Below are 15,831 nucleotides of genomic sequence, written 5' to 3' on the forward strand. Positions count from 1 at the left end.
GCTTTGTCACTGTTGTTCCTGCCTTGCTAATCTTCAGCCTTCTGTTACCTCTAACATTTACTAATTGGGTTCTCATTTCTGAGCTGCTGAGCACTGCTTGAGTAAGTTCTAAAAACGACTGACTGAATCTACTACAAATTCAGGCTCTCACCACTGTAAGGTAATCTTTTAATTCAGCTCTGATAGATGTTATCACATTTTTCATAGTAGTCATTCCAAAACTTGTCAAGTCCCCAATTTTACCTTCAAGCCTTCCTCTCTTAGCATATGGCCTTATATTCCTGAAACTAAGGATGCTTCATCTTCTCTACTATATATCTCAAAGCCTCATATTTTCACCCATCTTCTTCCTTTGATTTCAAGGGACAAGTTATCCTTAGTTGTCAAGGGTAATCCCCTCTAATTGTTCTCTTAATCCTATTTCCCATTCTCTCTGGGAGCTTTTGCTATTAATAATTCTTTTTTCCTTTTTCTTCTCTTCTCCACAAATAGGCTGAAAACTTCCTCATGACGTCGTGAATCCCCTCAAACTACTATGCTTTATTTCTCACCTTCATAGCTAAGCTTCAAGAAATGACTTTGTCTCCATTTCTTTGCCATGTAGAAACTCCTCAATTCCCTGAAGTTGGCTTGTCAGCACTGCTTTACTAAAATTACTCTCCCAAGATCAGTATGACCTCTCTCTTTATGGAAAGTCCAAATGGCCTTTTCTCAGATTTCATTCTCCTTGACTCTTCCGCCACATCTGACACTGATCATTCTGTCCTTGATGCCAACTCCTTCCTTGTATTCTCTCCCTAGTTCTTTCATCTGCCTTGTTTTCCCTTGGTCTTCTTCTCTGGTTTATCTTTTTTGTTATCCCTCTATATCCCCCCAAACTCTGTTCTTATCCATCTTATTTTCTTATAATTCTTCCTTTCAGTTTAATTCATTTAATAGGCATTAAGTGTATGCTGGGAATACAAAGACAAAAATGAAAACAGTTCCCTCAAGGAGCAAATGCCATGAAACTTCATCTAATTGAAAGTTTCAGAATCTCAAAATTGGAAAGGACCTTAGAGGCCATATAGCCCAAAGAACACTTGAACAAGATATTTGTGAGAAGTCATCACACCTTCTCCCTAAGATCTCCAGTATTGGAGGACTCTGCTGTGATTACTCATTTGGACAGTTTTAAATGTAAGAAAGTTTTCTTTATATATTTATTCTTCTCTGGAATTTGCTCTCGTCTCTAGTTCTGCCTTCTGATATCATACTGCCATCTAAATACTCAAATAACTTAGGGTCATCTAATCCTAGATTTACAGTTGGAAAGAACCTTAGTTTAATTTCAGCTGCCCTTGTTTTACAGATGAGGAAACATATCCAGAAAGATTCTTTGCACTAAGTTGTCTGTCTGTCTGTCTCTCTCTCTCTTATATGCTTTTGCATATAGCTATAATTAGTTACGTGATCTTGACTTTGCACTTATATGCAAAAGCATATAAGAGAGAGAGAGACAGACAGACAGACAACTTAGTGCAAAGAATAGACAACTGGCCTTGAAGACAAAAACATTTAGGTTCAGTTTCTGCCTCTGATATTCTGTCTGTGTGACCCTGGATAAATCACTTAGCCTTTTAGTGTTCTAGTCAATTCTCTAAAAATGCAAGACACAGAGAAGGAAAAAATCTGCATTGGTAGAGAGAGTTTCCTTAGTTGGGAGTTCCCTAGACCAATAAAGTATCAGGCCTAGTCCCCATCCTGTTAATATTTTATTATTATTTCCTATGGTCTACATGCAAGAAGTGACATAAATTATAACCCACAGCCCTCGATTCTCCCTCTCTTATTAAGGGGGGAAGATCCTCACTTATAACTTATTCCCTGTTTCTTCTCTACATAGAGGTATCACCTTTGGGTGTCAATAAGAGAAATCAGTAAAGGGAACAAGGATGTTCCTATTTTAAGTAAGAATGGTTGACAATTCCATAGTACCTGAAAACATAGAAAGTGTTGCACATGAGGGAACTGAAATTTTTAGAGGTTCAGTGATTTGACCAGGTCATGTACCTAGTAAATGTCTGAGGCAGAATTCAAATCCAGGTCTTCCTGACTGAATATATATAGCACTCTATTCACTAAACCATAAATGGGATTGCATATAGTCCCATACTGAACCTAGGGAAGAAAGGTAGGAAGTAGGAATAGATATTTACATAGAAACTATATATATTTATCTTTCTCCTTGGAGTCTCCAGCCAGGATAGAAAATCACCTGTGGCAGGTTCTCAATGGATTTCTTTATTTTTTCTAAAGTCCTTTCATAAGTAGTGATAGTTGGGGAAGTACAATAGCTAATGATTACTAAGAACTAGGTCCAGAGACTGACTCTGAAAAGTGATGCAAGTTACTCTCTCTGAACCTCAGCTACCTTTGACTGGAAATTAGTCAGGTTGCTTTCAGTGTCAGTAACAACTAGCCTGGTACTACTTGTAAAGAAATACTTCAGTTAGAAAGGGGTCCACCATTGGCAGTTTAACCCCAAATCCCACTCCCTGTACCTGAGGTTTTCATTATTTTCTAATAGTTCCACACCTCAGAATGTTAAAGGAGTGGCTTCTCTACCTCTGGACCCAGCGCTTGTCTGGTCTTTAAGATAATCCATTTCCCCTGATATCCTAGTCTGGTGGACCCCCTTTGAGGCCTTTGCTGTATTTTTTAAAAATGATGATTAATAATAAGGACACAAAATGTTTCATTAAGCAAATTTTAGTGTTTCATTTATGTCCTGAAGATGACAAGGACTTTGAGAGCTATTTGGGGAAGGCATAAACTCTGGAAGGTTCTACCAAGCTGGAAAGGCTTCCAGTGTTATCTCACTGATGTATATCTGACATCTGAGGACCAGCCTGACTAGAGGAGGCAACAATGATGTGGTAAAAACAATGCTGGATTTGGGTTAACAGTACTTAGATTGAATTCTTAGCTCTACTACTTACTTACTTACTTAGTTCTACTACTTGTATGATCCTGGTCAAGTCACTTGAGGTCTTCCAGCCTTAGTTTCCATATCTGTAAAATGAGGGGATTGGATTACATGGTCTCTGGGAACACTTCTAGTTCTATATCTATGACTTATGATTCTAGATTTGAAGAGATTTATCATTAGTTTGGGACCAAGATGGTTATCTTTGATCTTATAGCCTCTCTCAAAGACTATCTACTAAGTAAGAGAGAATTTATAGCCTGAATCTTTAGACACACATTCATGAAATCATAGGTCTTTGGGTATCAAAGTATAAGGGAGCAAAGGCTAAATAAAACAAATTACAGAGTAAAAAATTGGGAAGGTGATGAAGCACAGAATTCTTTGCTTTAAGGATCCTTTATCAATCTCTAGGGCCAAGTAGCCTCTAGTGCCATCTGACCCTGTCTTCACCATTTCACTAGCTTATTATTCAGGTTGGCATTCCATGACCTCTTCTACTTCTGCTCTCACTAGTGTATAATTTTTGTAAAATACAGGATTTAAAATTTTTTTGAGAGATATTTCAGGAGAAGAAGCTCTTTAATTTCTTAAATCAAGAAAGTGAACTGTTTGGAGAAAGTGCCATAAAGAAGCTTGCAGAAACTACACACTGCATCAGAAGATCCAGAATGAACTTTGGGATGTAGTCAACCGAACTGAAGGGGGTTAAACACATATTTTGGATATAAACTCTTATGCTAAAGGGAATTGCCCCCTAATTGACTTTTTGTCAATGCACTTAGCAATCATTGTTCTTCCTCTCTCTTTTATTTCCCTCTTGTCTCCATCTATTGTAATTTCCTCTTTGATAGTGCAATATTGTATGTACCTTTAGTTAGAAGATCTTTAGAGGTATAAACTAGTTAAGTGAAATGATTTATTGGGGAGACTAGGCATGTAAATCTGGGAGATTTCAACATGTTCATCTCCCAATAGAATCATAGGGGGGATTGTGAAGCTAGTCAGACCATGTTAGTCTCTTCTTTATATCCCTTTTTTCCATCTCATTTCTTGTCTCTCCCCTTCTTCACAGAAAACAGTTGCAGTCTTTCAATTTGCCTAGCACAGCCCAGGGCTGGGCAGTGCTCTTTGGAGGTGAGAGTTTTCTCTAGTAAGTGACATGTGAATTCTCTTATTTAATGGTTAGCTAGCTACTAAGTAGGGGTACTGTAAGTTCTTGATTTGATTAACTAAAAATAGATAAAGGGAGAGTTAATTCTATCTTCACAATATCATTTGAGCCTGGCCTTACCATGTGAGAATATCTGCACTTACTATCAAACCCCTAACAACCCCCTTTCTCTTCTGGTTTAAAAATTCTTTCTCTTTTGGACTTTCCATCAAACTCTGGCATTCAAAGCTTTTTTCAGATAATATTAGTATTTAATCTCTTTGCAAAGCTAGAAAAAAAAGACTGAGATCCCTTAGGTCCAAGTAATACTTCATAACTGTCCATCATGATTGATGATTTTACTTATTTAAAAACTGTGGGTTTTTAAAAAAATAACTATTTTCTGTCTTAGTAACAACTCTTAAGACAGATTGGCAAAGGCTAGGTAAAAGAGGTTAAGTGATGTGCCCAGGGTCACCGAGCTAGGAAATATTTGAAGCCAGATTTAAATCTAGGTTCTCTTGACTCCAGGCCTGGTTCTTTTTCATTGAGCCACCTTACTGCCCCTTACCTGTGTTCTTAGGGATTAGTGACTTAATGTTGACTCTAGCCTTCAGGAAAACAGACATTGAAAGCCCTTCCTATGAATTATATAATTTAATAGTAATAGTAGTACTAATGTGGGTAATGACAGCTAGCTTGTTTTATTGTTATTGATATATTAATGATGGCTAGCACTTTAGATTTGTAATGTTATGTCAGTTTGAACCTCACAGCTGCCCTATGAAGTGGGTACTATTATTATTATCCTCATTTTACAGATGAAGAAACTGAGGAACAAAGAAGTTAAATTACTTACTCAGGGTCATATAGCTAGTAAGTTTCTGGGGCAGGATTTAAATCCAGGTCTACCTGACTCCAAGTTTAGAGTATCCATGACACTGCAATTTCTCAAATTCTGTAAATATGTAGTCATAATGGTATACAGTTTCCACTACCATTTAGGGAAGGGTCATTTTATTACACTGCCTATCCCCTCAGGTAGGAAGCTCCCACTGGTTCTGCTTTTACTGCATCTTGCTCTACACGATGAGAAAAGAAATAGTCTTCATACATCATGGGGAAGAAGAAGGGCAGGAGGATGACTACAGTTTGGGGACAGCCTGGAGAATACTAAAGGTGTATATTCCCAACTCTCCTGGGGGCCTTTGAGCTGTAGGGTTCATATTGCAACTCTCTCTAATCACCTTGAAATTCCGCTGTAGTGTTTGTTCTATTTTCCAAAGCCGGAGTGGTTTGGAGTTGCTGGGTTAGTAGTAAATATATACACATATGCAGATCTATCTGTATAAATTTTTCTCTTTTAAATTTGTCTTAGGAGCCCCAGGGCATCATCTGGGAGGCAGTTTAGAAGGTTGGAGAGAAGATAAAGGAATAAGATTTTAAAGTGGAAAAACAAGTGCTGGAGGGAGGGAAGGTAAAGGTGTGTGTTGGATGGGATTAGGAAGTATCATTTCTTTGTTGAGAATAAACTTCCCACCACTTAGTCTGTTGGTTTCCTGCTTAGCTGGTGTTTGTGTTTCACAGTCTTTTCTCTCTTGGGCCTGTAGCAGGCATAGAGTTGTGGAAGCTTGGCACAGGCAGAACCTGAGGCGATGAGATTTTTCAAAAATCAATAGTATGCTTGTAATCCCAGATCCCTTTTGACAAAGCTGTGTTCTCTTTGTTGAAAATTCTAGTCCTTTGGGAGATCTTGGGGCTAGGTTACCCTCATGGTTTTCTTGCTGGCGTTTCATGAAAGAATCCTGTTTTCTTGCTGGGAGTGTGTGAGAAATGATCCCCAAGACCTGTCTTCTGCTCTGGTTGCCCCCCCCCCCCAATTATTGTAAATGGTCTTGCTGTTCCCAAGATTAAATCCCAGCAACTTCTATTTCGGTGCCTTTCCTGTTGGTACAAAGACACACGCCTTTCCTCCTTTATTTCAAGTGCTCCCAAGCACTGAAATTCTGAGAAAGGTGAGAGGTGAACGATCACCTAAAGTGACCAGCTATAATCCAGGCTTGATGGGCTGTTAGAAAATATAACACTAAAGTTATGGGGGTGCTTAAGGCCATGCCCTGTGGTTTCAGGCAAACAAGGCTTTCTCTTGCTGTGGGTATGCAGCTTAGTGATCTGTGAGTTCTTAATAATTGCTTTGCTGACCTTTTCGGCTGTGCTCCTTTCTCCCCCTGCTGGGGTAATAGAATGGGTCAGCAATTCCATTCTGCTTTGAATGCCAGAGTAATCCTGTGCTTGATGGTGGCTCTCGATTTCCTGCCCTAGAATGATGTGGAGCTGGAACTAAGTTGAAAGCTAATCGGGCCAAACCGTTGGAGATGGTTGTGAATAGCTGACCTGGTCCTGTTCTTCTTGAGACTGACTGGTGGGTTCCAGGGGAGCCCTGATGCAAAGCCCCCTTCCTGAAGAGTTTAGGGATTCTTTGTCCTCATGACTGGTAACCTGGAAGAGCTGAGGACTCAGAAGGCATTAGGAGCTGTGAGAGCGGAGGTGACAGAACTGTACTCAAGGTCATTTTTTAGAGTGGAAGTATTTTCCTAGAGGCCACGGGGGCTACTGGTTGGGACCTCGGGGCAGGCTCGCCTCTTAGAGGAAGGTAGCTAATGAGCCTGATATTGCTTTCTCTGGAAAGAGTTTGATTGAGCTAGATGAAAAAAATTATTTTCAAACACATGGGAAATCATTGGTCAAGGAAGACTAAAGCCTCTGGCTGTCTACTTTCCATTAGGCTATAGTCCCTTTTTTTAATGTGTTTTAGATTTTCAGCTAGGATCAGATAAGGGTGCGGTCCTGGACATCTGATAAATTTGTCTCATCCCTGTGATTGGAACCATTAGACCTCTGGGAAAGAAATCAGCCACGTAACCTGTTGGGTCTGGACCTCAGAGTATAGCAGGTATGAGGGGAGGTATATTTGTAGGTGGGAGGGAGTGCTGGAGTGGAAGCTTCCCCTCAAATGGTTTTTCCTGAATTAAGATGCTACGAGATTCGGAAGCTTTTGGATAGAAGGCAAAGATGAAGGTTATCCTTTATGCTTGTTTCCTTTTCCCATGTACATTCATACCACAAGATGGCAGAATTTGACTGGAAAACCACCAGCTGGCTGTAGGAAAAAGGTGGCATATTTCATGGCTCTTCTTCTTATGCTTGGGGCGGTAACTTTCTGTATGGTGTTATACCTAGGCTCCCTACCCTCAGACTCATTTATTCTAGAGTATCTTGTGCTTTGGAGCTCAGGGTTGTGAATGTTCTGGTTGGGGGTTAGAGACCTCAGAATGGCTTTTTATTGGCTCATTTCTATATGTGTGCCTTGGCCCAGATCTATTGCGTTGTAGCCAGGGCAGCTTTTGGAGTATACCATTGGACATCTGCACTTATTCAGCATCAAAGGTGAGGAGTTTTGCTGATGCTTTCAAATCAAGGAATCTACCTACTTTCCTATCTTTCACCTGATACCCAGAGCACTCAGCTAACCTGAAGACATTCTAAAAGAGAGTTTACTGGTTCTAAATGGCTGACCTTATTCCTTTTGAAACTGCCCCCTGGATTCCTTTAGTGCCTAAATGTAAAGATCCTTTCTGAAGAAGTTAGGAATTCTTTACTCTTATAACTGATAACAAGGAAAAGGTGAGAACTTATAATAGGGCTAAAAGCTGTGAAATCTAGAAAGGCTTGAGCTCTCTAGATCAGAGTTCCACAATTACAGATGAATATAGAATGGGAGGCAGTGAGGTGGCTCAATAGTTTGAGGATCAGATCTAGAGCTGTGAGGGCCTGGGTTTAAATCTGGCTTCAGACATTTCCTGGCTGTGTGACCCTGGGCAAGTCACAACTCCCATTGCCTAGCCCTTACTTATTCTTTTGTCCTGAAACCAATACACAGTAGTGATTCCAAGACAGAAGAAAGAGTTTAAAAAAAAAAAGATGGAATGGTTAAAGAGTCGGATACAAAAAAACTTGAAGATTTGGAAAATAGGATTTATGAGGAAAGACTGTAGGAGCTGAGAATATTCATCTTCGGAAAGATCTTCAAGAATATATATGACTCCTAAATATGGTAGGAAAACCAGCTTTCTCCACTGAATTCTGAATAAGAGAAAGTAGACAGATCGCATGAGACATTTAGGTTAGTCATAAGAAAGAATTCATTCATAATAAATTGTTCATTTCACAAATATTTATTAAGTTCCTTTGAAGAGTGGTCTGTTAATAGTTGGGGGAGATACAGAGCTTAGATAAGACAGTTCCTTCCCTTTATGGAGCTTATAGTCTGGTAAGAGATAAGACAAACACAAATATCTGTAACACATCTACTGATGATATTTTTGAAAGAGTCAAATATTGCAGGATAAATGCATCAGCAAACTACAAAATAAAGTGCTATGTTTGGTTTGAAGGGGCAGGTCAGTTTTGAAGGAGTGGGGCTGAGGATCAGAAAAGATTAAGTAGCATTTGAGTTGGATTTTAAAGGATACATAGGAACTCAAAAGGTGAAAAGGTGGAAGGAGGTATTTCTGGGAAGGAGAAACTGTAAGCAAAGGCATAGAGTGCTGTTTAAAACATTGACATGAATTCCTGATCTGTGTTATGGAATCAGCTTCTCTGGAGTCCTTTAAAGAAGAATAAAATAATTTCTCTCTAGGATGGTTTAAGGGTGATTGGTTTTTGCCTGAAGGCAAGAGATGGATTAGATGATACCTGAAGATCTCTTCTTGTCTCTATTGAATGATGAACTTCTGTGTATGGGAAATATCTTACCTTTCTTTCCTATCCCCCACTTTGCCCAACAATCAACCAATAAATGTTTTGAGTGTCTTATTAAGCACTATGCTAAGCACTGGAAATACACATTTTAAAAACAAGACAGTCCTTGTCCTCAAGGAGTTTTCATTCTACCAGAGGGGTACAACATATTTACAGGTATCATAAATAAATACAGGATGCATTTTTACAAATAGTAATTAGGGTGAGGACTCTCACACCTGGGAGAATTAGGAAAGCCTTTTTAAAGAAGGTAGCATTTGAACTGAGCCTTGAAGGGAACTAGGGGTTCTAAGAAGCATAGGGGAGCATTCTAGAAATGGGGAAGCACCTTGCAAAGGTGTGGGAAAATAGAACCAAGAATCTACAGAGTTCAGTGGAAGGGGAGGATGGAGTTGGTTAGAGATCTAGGAGAGATTAGATAGATATGGAACACTGAAGGGTTACTAGAGAAAAAAATGGTAGTCTTGGCAGTTTATTATTCAGAATCACAGGAGTAACAAGGATCACAGGGTTTCTAAGTAAAGTCACGAAGCAGCAGACTTGTTCATTCCAATAGCCATGGAAATATTGATTTAGTTATTATTCCCTGAGTCAGAGGGGAAAGTGTTGGGGAGAACATGTCAATGTTGGTAGGGTAATTGCCAAGAGTCCTGATCTGGCCAAGCCCTGGTGGTATGGCTAGATGGGATGAAGCTTAGGCTAGAACCTACTAGCAATAAATAGAATGTTGAGGTGAAGTTTTCCCTTACACATCCTCCAATAAATTAGTCAGGATAGCCTTGGACCAGGGTGAATACTAGAGTTGAGTAAACTCTCCTATAGTAGGAGTCAGTGTCTTTGCATATCCAGTAGATTGCTGTTCTTGGTGGTGGAGGGCTGGGGAAAACAGGGAAGGGTACAGAGTAGACACTTGATAAATGCATGTTTTAGTTTCCTTTTCTAGTCTTTTGAGTTCCATCCACAATTACCTCCCACATAGATATATAGCATCCCATGCAAAATGGTGTAACTATAGGAGAAGTAGAATTACTATGCAGCCAACAACTTTCACAGCTCTGTGGCAAATCTTTGTCCTTTGAGGATGCATTTGATTTTGGGGAGAATCGTTTGAAGTTTGGAGATTAGCCAAGTCTAGTTAATAAGATAAACAATCAAGAAAGCTGAGGAATACTTGCTGAACTGTGTGACTATTTCTTGTCTGGCTCATGAGTTGCCTATAAAGGCAATTCCCAAAGAGTTGTTCTGACAGGCTTTAAGCTATGACAATTTTCAATTCAACAAACATTACTAAGTGCCTGCTATGTGAAAAAGGCAGTGGGCTAGTTGGAGTTCAAAGATAAAAAATGATAAATGGTCCCTGGCCTCAAGGAACTTACTTTCTACTTATTCATTAGAATAAGGATCTAGACTGCTAAGGTAACTTCTTTGAAAAAGACAATACTAGTTTACATCAGTGTTCTGATACATTTATTGAAACATAAATCCCATTATTTCATACAAATCCTCTTCAATAACTTTTTATTCTTTTCTAGCAAGCATTCATATAATTCCTACATACCATGATTGCGTACCTACTGAAGACAGAAACACGGAGATTCCTGCATACATTAAGGTCTTTGTCTGACTTCTGCTTCTATCAACTCCTTCCACACATAAATATACATCCTTGAATATTTACATCATGAATGGAAAGAACATTTGATTTTAACATCAGAGGACCTGGGTTTAAATACTCTCTGCTATTATTTCTTGAACTTTGGGCAAGTCCTTTTAGCTTTCTTGGCCTCAGTTTCCTCATTTGTAAAATGAGCAGGTTGGACTAGATGACCTCTAAAGTCCCTTCTAGCTATAAGTCCTATAACAATAATTGTGCATATTCATATATTGCTTTAGAATTTCCCATTCAAGTTGTTGATCCCTGTGAGGTAAGTGGTACAAGTATTGTCATCTCCATTTGACAGATGAGGAAGACGAGGCTCATAAAAGTGAAGTAGCTTTCTAGGGTTATACAGATCAGAAGAAGGTTTCCAACATGGGTCTCTTCCCACTTTAGGTCCAGTACTTATTGCACTAAGGTATACCCCTTTCTGATGGAGCGCCAAGCTCGTTCCAGTCTTCCCTTTCCATGTAAGTTCTATTCCTCAAACACTTACTCTGCTTCAACTCTGGTATGTTTCTTATCAAGATTAAGTGACCCATCTGTGTCCCAGTGTCTTTTTCTGATGGTGCTTCCTCCAGTCCCATCTAGTGGCTTTTTGCCCATTGACCTGGGGTCATTATCTGCCCTTACCATATGGACTATGAAGAAAGACAGTGACAGCTTCCAGCCTGAGGCAGATCCCCATCTGGCCTAGACCTATCAGTCAGAACCCAACATAGCTGAGGGAGGATGCTCGGTCAAACAGATGGGTCAGGCAACAGCAGAAACCTGAAATGAGTTCCATAAATAACCAGTCACCACTCTCCAACAACAGACCAGATGTGATGCCACGATCAAGGCACTATTACTTTAGAGAAGTGTGGTGATGCTGGTAATGTGTGTGTGTGTGTGTGTGTGTGTGTGTGTGTGTATGTGTGTGTGTGTGTGTGTGTGAGAGAGAGAGAGAGAGAGAGAGAGAGAGAGGTGGAGTGAGGAGGGTTGCTCGTAAATCAGATGATTTTACCACTTTCATCCCTGAAGATCTGAAAGAATAATTTCCCAGAAATTCCAGCTGTGAAACTGATTTGGATAAATTACCCTCCATGCCTCAGTTTTCTTTTAAATTTACTTTTTTTTGATATCTTTTGTTTTTACATTAGTTATAGTTTCCATTTTAACCCTTATTCTTCCCCATCCCAGAAACATCCTTTATAAAAGAATTTAAAAAATGGAAAAAATACAATTCAGCAAAACTAACCAACAACATGAAAAACCCTTGCATTACATTACATTGCATTGCATGCCGTGTTTTACATTCTTAGCTGTCATCTCTGCCAAGAAGGTATCATCTCTCTTCTCCTAAGCCAAGCTTGATCATTATAATTTTGTGATATTCAGTTTTGATCATTCTGTTATTGTTCTTTCCATTTACATTGCTGTAGCCACCTTGTATATCATTCTCTTGATTCTACTTTCTTCACTCTATATTACTTCATATAAGTTTCCATTGCTTCTTTTTATTTATCATATCCATCATGACATGGCTAAAGTAATATTCCATTACATTTATCTACTAAGATGTATTCATCTATTCCAATTGACGGATGTCTATTTCCCACCCCATCCCCAATTCTTTAGTAAGCTACAAAATAGTTTTCTCTTTTTTAAAATAGGAGAGAATACTTCCTGCCATTTTTCTTTTTATGTTTGTAACATGCTTGAGAAACCATGGGGTGTTAGGTGGGTCACTGTTAAATGAAGGGACTGGACAATCTCCCAACTCTAATGTTCTATGATTCTCTAGGAAAGGGGGTGGTGATGAAATGGGTATTCCCAGGGGAGTCACTTTCACTCTTTGAGGACACTGAAGCTTGGCAACTCAGAGCTTCTTCAGAGGTGTTGACTCATCAGGGTGGGGCAATGGGCAGAGAATAGTCTGTGGAGGTTAGGGCTGATGGGAATAGTTAGAGGAAAAGAATATTGGCAGAAGCACAAAGTGGAAACCCATTGATTAATTTATATCTAGAGAGTAATTTATTCACATGACATTACCTGGTTAGACCCTTCTGTAGGGTTGTCATCTTTTGGGAGGCTATTAACTAAGGTATCATTTAGTATACTGAAATAACAATGGGAGAGAGAGAGAAAGAGGGAGAGGTTGAAAGAGGTAGAGGAAAAGAGAGAGTGAGAGAGAGAAAGAGACAGATAGACAGACAGAGAATTGAGTAGGGTGAGAAGTCCAGGATTCTGGTCTTGACTTTGCCACTTCCTAACCTTGTGATCTTGGACTTCACTTGGGTGGTCTCCATGTCCTCATCTATTAAATGAGGGAGTGTTGTAAAGTGCTATGGAAAGAAAGTTGGATTTTCCAAGTGAAGCCCTTGATTCAGATCTTCATTCTTGCTTTTTCCTAGACTTATATTATATTGGGCAAGTCATTTCTTCCTTCTGGTGCTGTTTCCTAATGTCAAATGACAGAGCGCTCTTGTGCAATGAAAAGAGCATTAAATTCAGAATAAGAAGACCTAGATTCAAATCTTGGTTCTGGTGCTTACTACAAATCTGATTTTGGAAAAATCGCTTTATCCCTCCTGGAACTCAGTTTCCTTTCTTGTTAGATGAAGGAGTTGGGCTGATCTCATTTCTTTTTTTTTTCCTTTTTAAATTCTTGGCATTTAACAAATACTCTCTTCTCCAAATCATCACATCCATATACAAATTAGAACAGAAATGGGAATTGTCTATGAAATTGCAAATCTCTATTACACACAATTTGTTAAAAAAAAAAACCCAAGCATATAAATAAATTAAACTTACTTTCAAAACAGTCTGTTTCTCTGTGTTTAGTCTGAAACTTTCTGTTCTCTTCTGTTCATTTTCTTTTAAATGTTTTGATGAATCTCTTTCTTTTTGGGGAAGGAGGATATTGCTGGACTCTTCTCTCCCAATCCTATTTTTTCAAAGGAAAAAATAAAAACAAAATCCTTGTAACAAATTAAGCATAGTCAAGCAAAACAAATCCATACATTGGCTATACTTAAAGATGCATTCTACTTCTGGGTTCTATCACTTCTTTGTTCAGAAGTAGATAGCGTTTTTCCCCATCGGTCATCTGGAATGTGATTTGTCACTGCATTGATTAGGGTTCTCATGGACTAGATGATCTTGAAAATCATTCTTTTCCTTCCTTTTCTTTTTTTTAAATTCTTACCTTCGAAGGGCTGGGCAATGGGGGTTAAATAGCTTACCCAGGGTCACGTAGCTAGGCAGTGTCTAAGGTCAGATGTGAACCCAAGACTTCTCATCTCTAGGTTCTTCATCCACGGAATCACCTAGCTGCTCCCAGAGGCTCTTTCCAACATGAATTTTGTGCTTTTATTCTGAGATGTTATAAGTCTTTTCATCATCTGTGAGTGTTATTAATGGCCAGTGGTGCTCGAAGGGAAATGTCATGAGTTCCTAATATTCCTGCTTGCTGGCTAGATATGATTTCAACAAAATTGGACTTCAAACTGGTCACTGCTCTCATCTTTCACCCTTTTACCTCTAGGTATTTTCACAGATCATTCTCCATGATTCAAATATGCTCCCTCTTCATCTCCAGTTTTCGGAATCCTTCTCTTTAGGTCAGATATCTCCTTCTTCTAGGTTAACTCTTCCTCCAGAACTCTCCTAAAGTGCCTCACCTGGATCTCTCCTTTGCTTTTAACATAATCCATCTTGAATCATCCTGATTTGTCATTTCAAATCTTCTGTAAGCTCTTCCAGGGCAATGGCTATGGCAAGCCCCTAGTCCCTGTCTTGCATAAAGGAGGTGCTAATTAAATTTTCATTGAATTGAAAAAGAAAAAAAGGTATTTTTGCTTTGTTGTGATTCCAAATAATAATTTTGCCAAGTATATAATAGAGGAAAAGTTGGTTGATTTTGGGGACAAATGCTGTAGAGAAAGAGATTTGTAAACAGAAAAAAATAGCAACAACAAAATCCTAGGGGACTCACCCTATTTAACCTCTAAGTATTTCTGTCCTGGGAATGAAAAAAATCAGGTGGTGTTATATATTTGGAAACTGGACTTGGACAATGGGCAAAGTACCAACAGTGTGGGATAAGCAATGATGCACTGGAATTGTTCTCAGATCATACTTGACACTCCATCTTCTGTCTCTACATCTTGTCCTGAGATTACTTTCTGTCTCAGTAGTTAGGGGACAAGGGAGTTGGCACAGTGCATAGAACTCTGGGCCTAGAGCCAAGAAGACTTGAATTCAAATCTAGGCTCAGACATACTAGCTATGTGACCCAAAGCAAATAGTTTCACCCTATTTGCTTCAGTTTCCTCATCTGGAAAATGAGCTGGAGAAGGAAATGGCAAACCATTCTGGTTTCTCTGCCAAGAAAACCCTAAATGGGGTCATTAAGAGTCATATACAATTGGAAAACAACAATAACATCTAATTATTTAGATGTTGTCTCTCCTATTAGAATGTAAACTTCTTGAAGGTAGGGACTGTTTTTGCCTTCCTTTGAATGCCCAGCACTTAGTACATTAACTGGCACATATTAAATGCTTAATAAATTCTTATTGACTGACCGACCTCTGCCACTAGCTCACTGTGTGCCTTTGGTCTAGTTACTTAACCTTCTTTCTGGGCCTCAGTTTCCTCAGCCTATCTAATAGAGAGAGTAGATGAGATTATTTCTATGGCTCTTTCCAGATTAACATCCCATGATTTCCCCCCTGGTAATAGGCTGTAAATGTGATATCCACAAATTGTATCTTTGGCCCATAATTAAATCAGTCAGCACTTGTCACTTTAGGCACTTAGTAGGTGTTTGATAAATGCTTACTAATTGATTGATTGATGCTGATCTGATGCTTCCCCAGAGAATTTAGTCTTTCCCTGACCAGAGGTCATAGCTGGTTTTCCATTTGTAAGTGGAGTGTTCAGTTGTCTTTGTACCACTGAGAAATAGTGAAAGTTCATCTTGCCCTCTATATGCCACCATTGCTGCCTGGACTTCCACCACTATAATCAATCTCTTTGAGCAAAACCTTGAAGATCTCTGCGAGAAGGCAAATAAATGTTTGAGGAGATAATGCCTTTTTTCCTATGATTATCCATTCACATTCTTACAAAGTTTGTAAATCAGAGTAACCTGTCAGTTATCTAGAAGGGCCCTGGGGGAATGGGACTAAGGTAGCTGGCAGTTGTGAATTTTGGAACTAGGACCCAGAAAAGAATAGGGGC

The 15,831-nt window shown here is 39.1% G+C and overlaps 1 long non-coding RNA gene across 1 annotated transcript; it reads left to right on the top strand.

Moving 5' to 3' along the window:
- The first annotated feature begins 1,589 nt into the window (after positions 1 to 1,589).
- LOC103103028 (uncharacterized) lies at positions 1,590 to 13,408 on the top strand. The gene is made up of 2 exons (XR_008913759.1): positions 1,590 to 4,121; positions 10,475 to 13,408. It is a non-coding gene; the product is annotated as an uncharacterized LOC103103028 (long non-coding RNA).
- The last annotated feature ends 2,423 nt before the right edge of the window (positions 13,409 to 15,831 follow it).

Source organism: Monodelphis domestica, chromosome 1 (genome assembly GCF_027887165.1).
Source record: "Monodelphis domestica isolate mMonDom1 chromosome 1, mMonDom1.pri, whole genome shotgun sequence".
NCBI lineage: Eukaryota > Metazoa > Chordata > Mammalia > Didelphimorphia > Didelphidae > Monodelphis > Monodelphis domestica.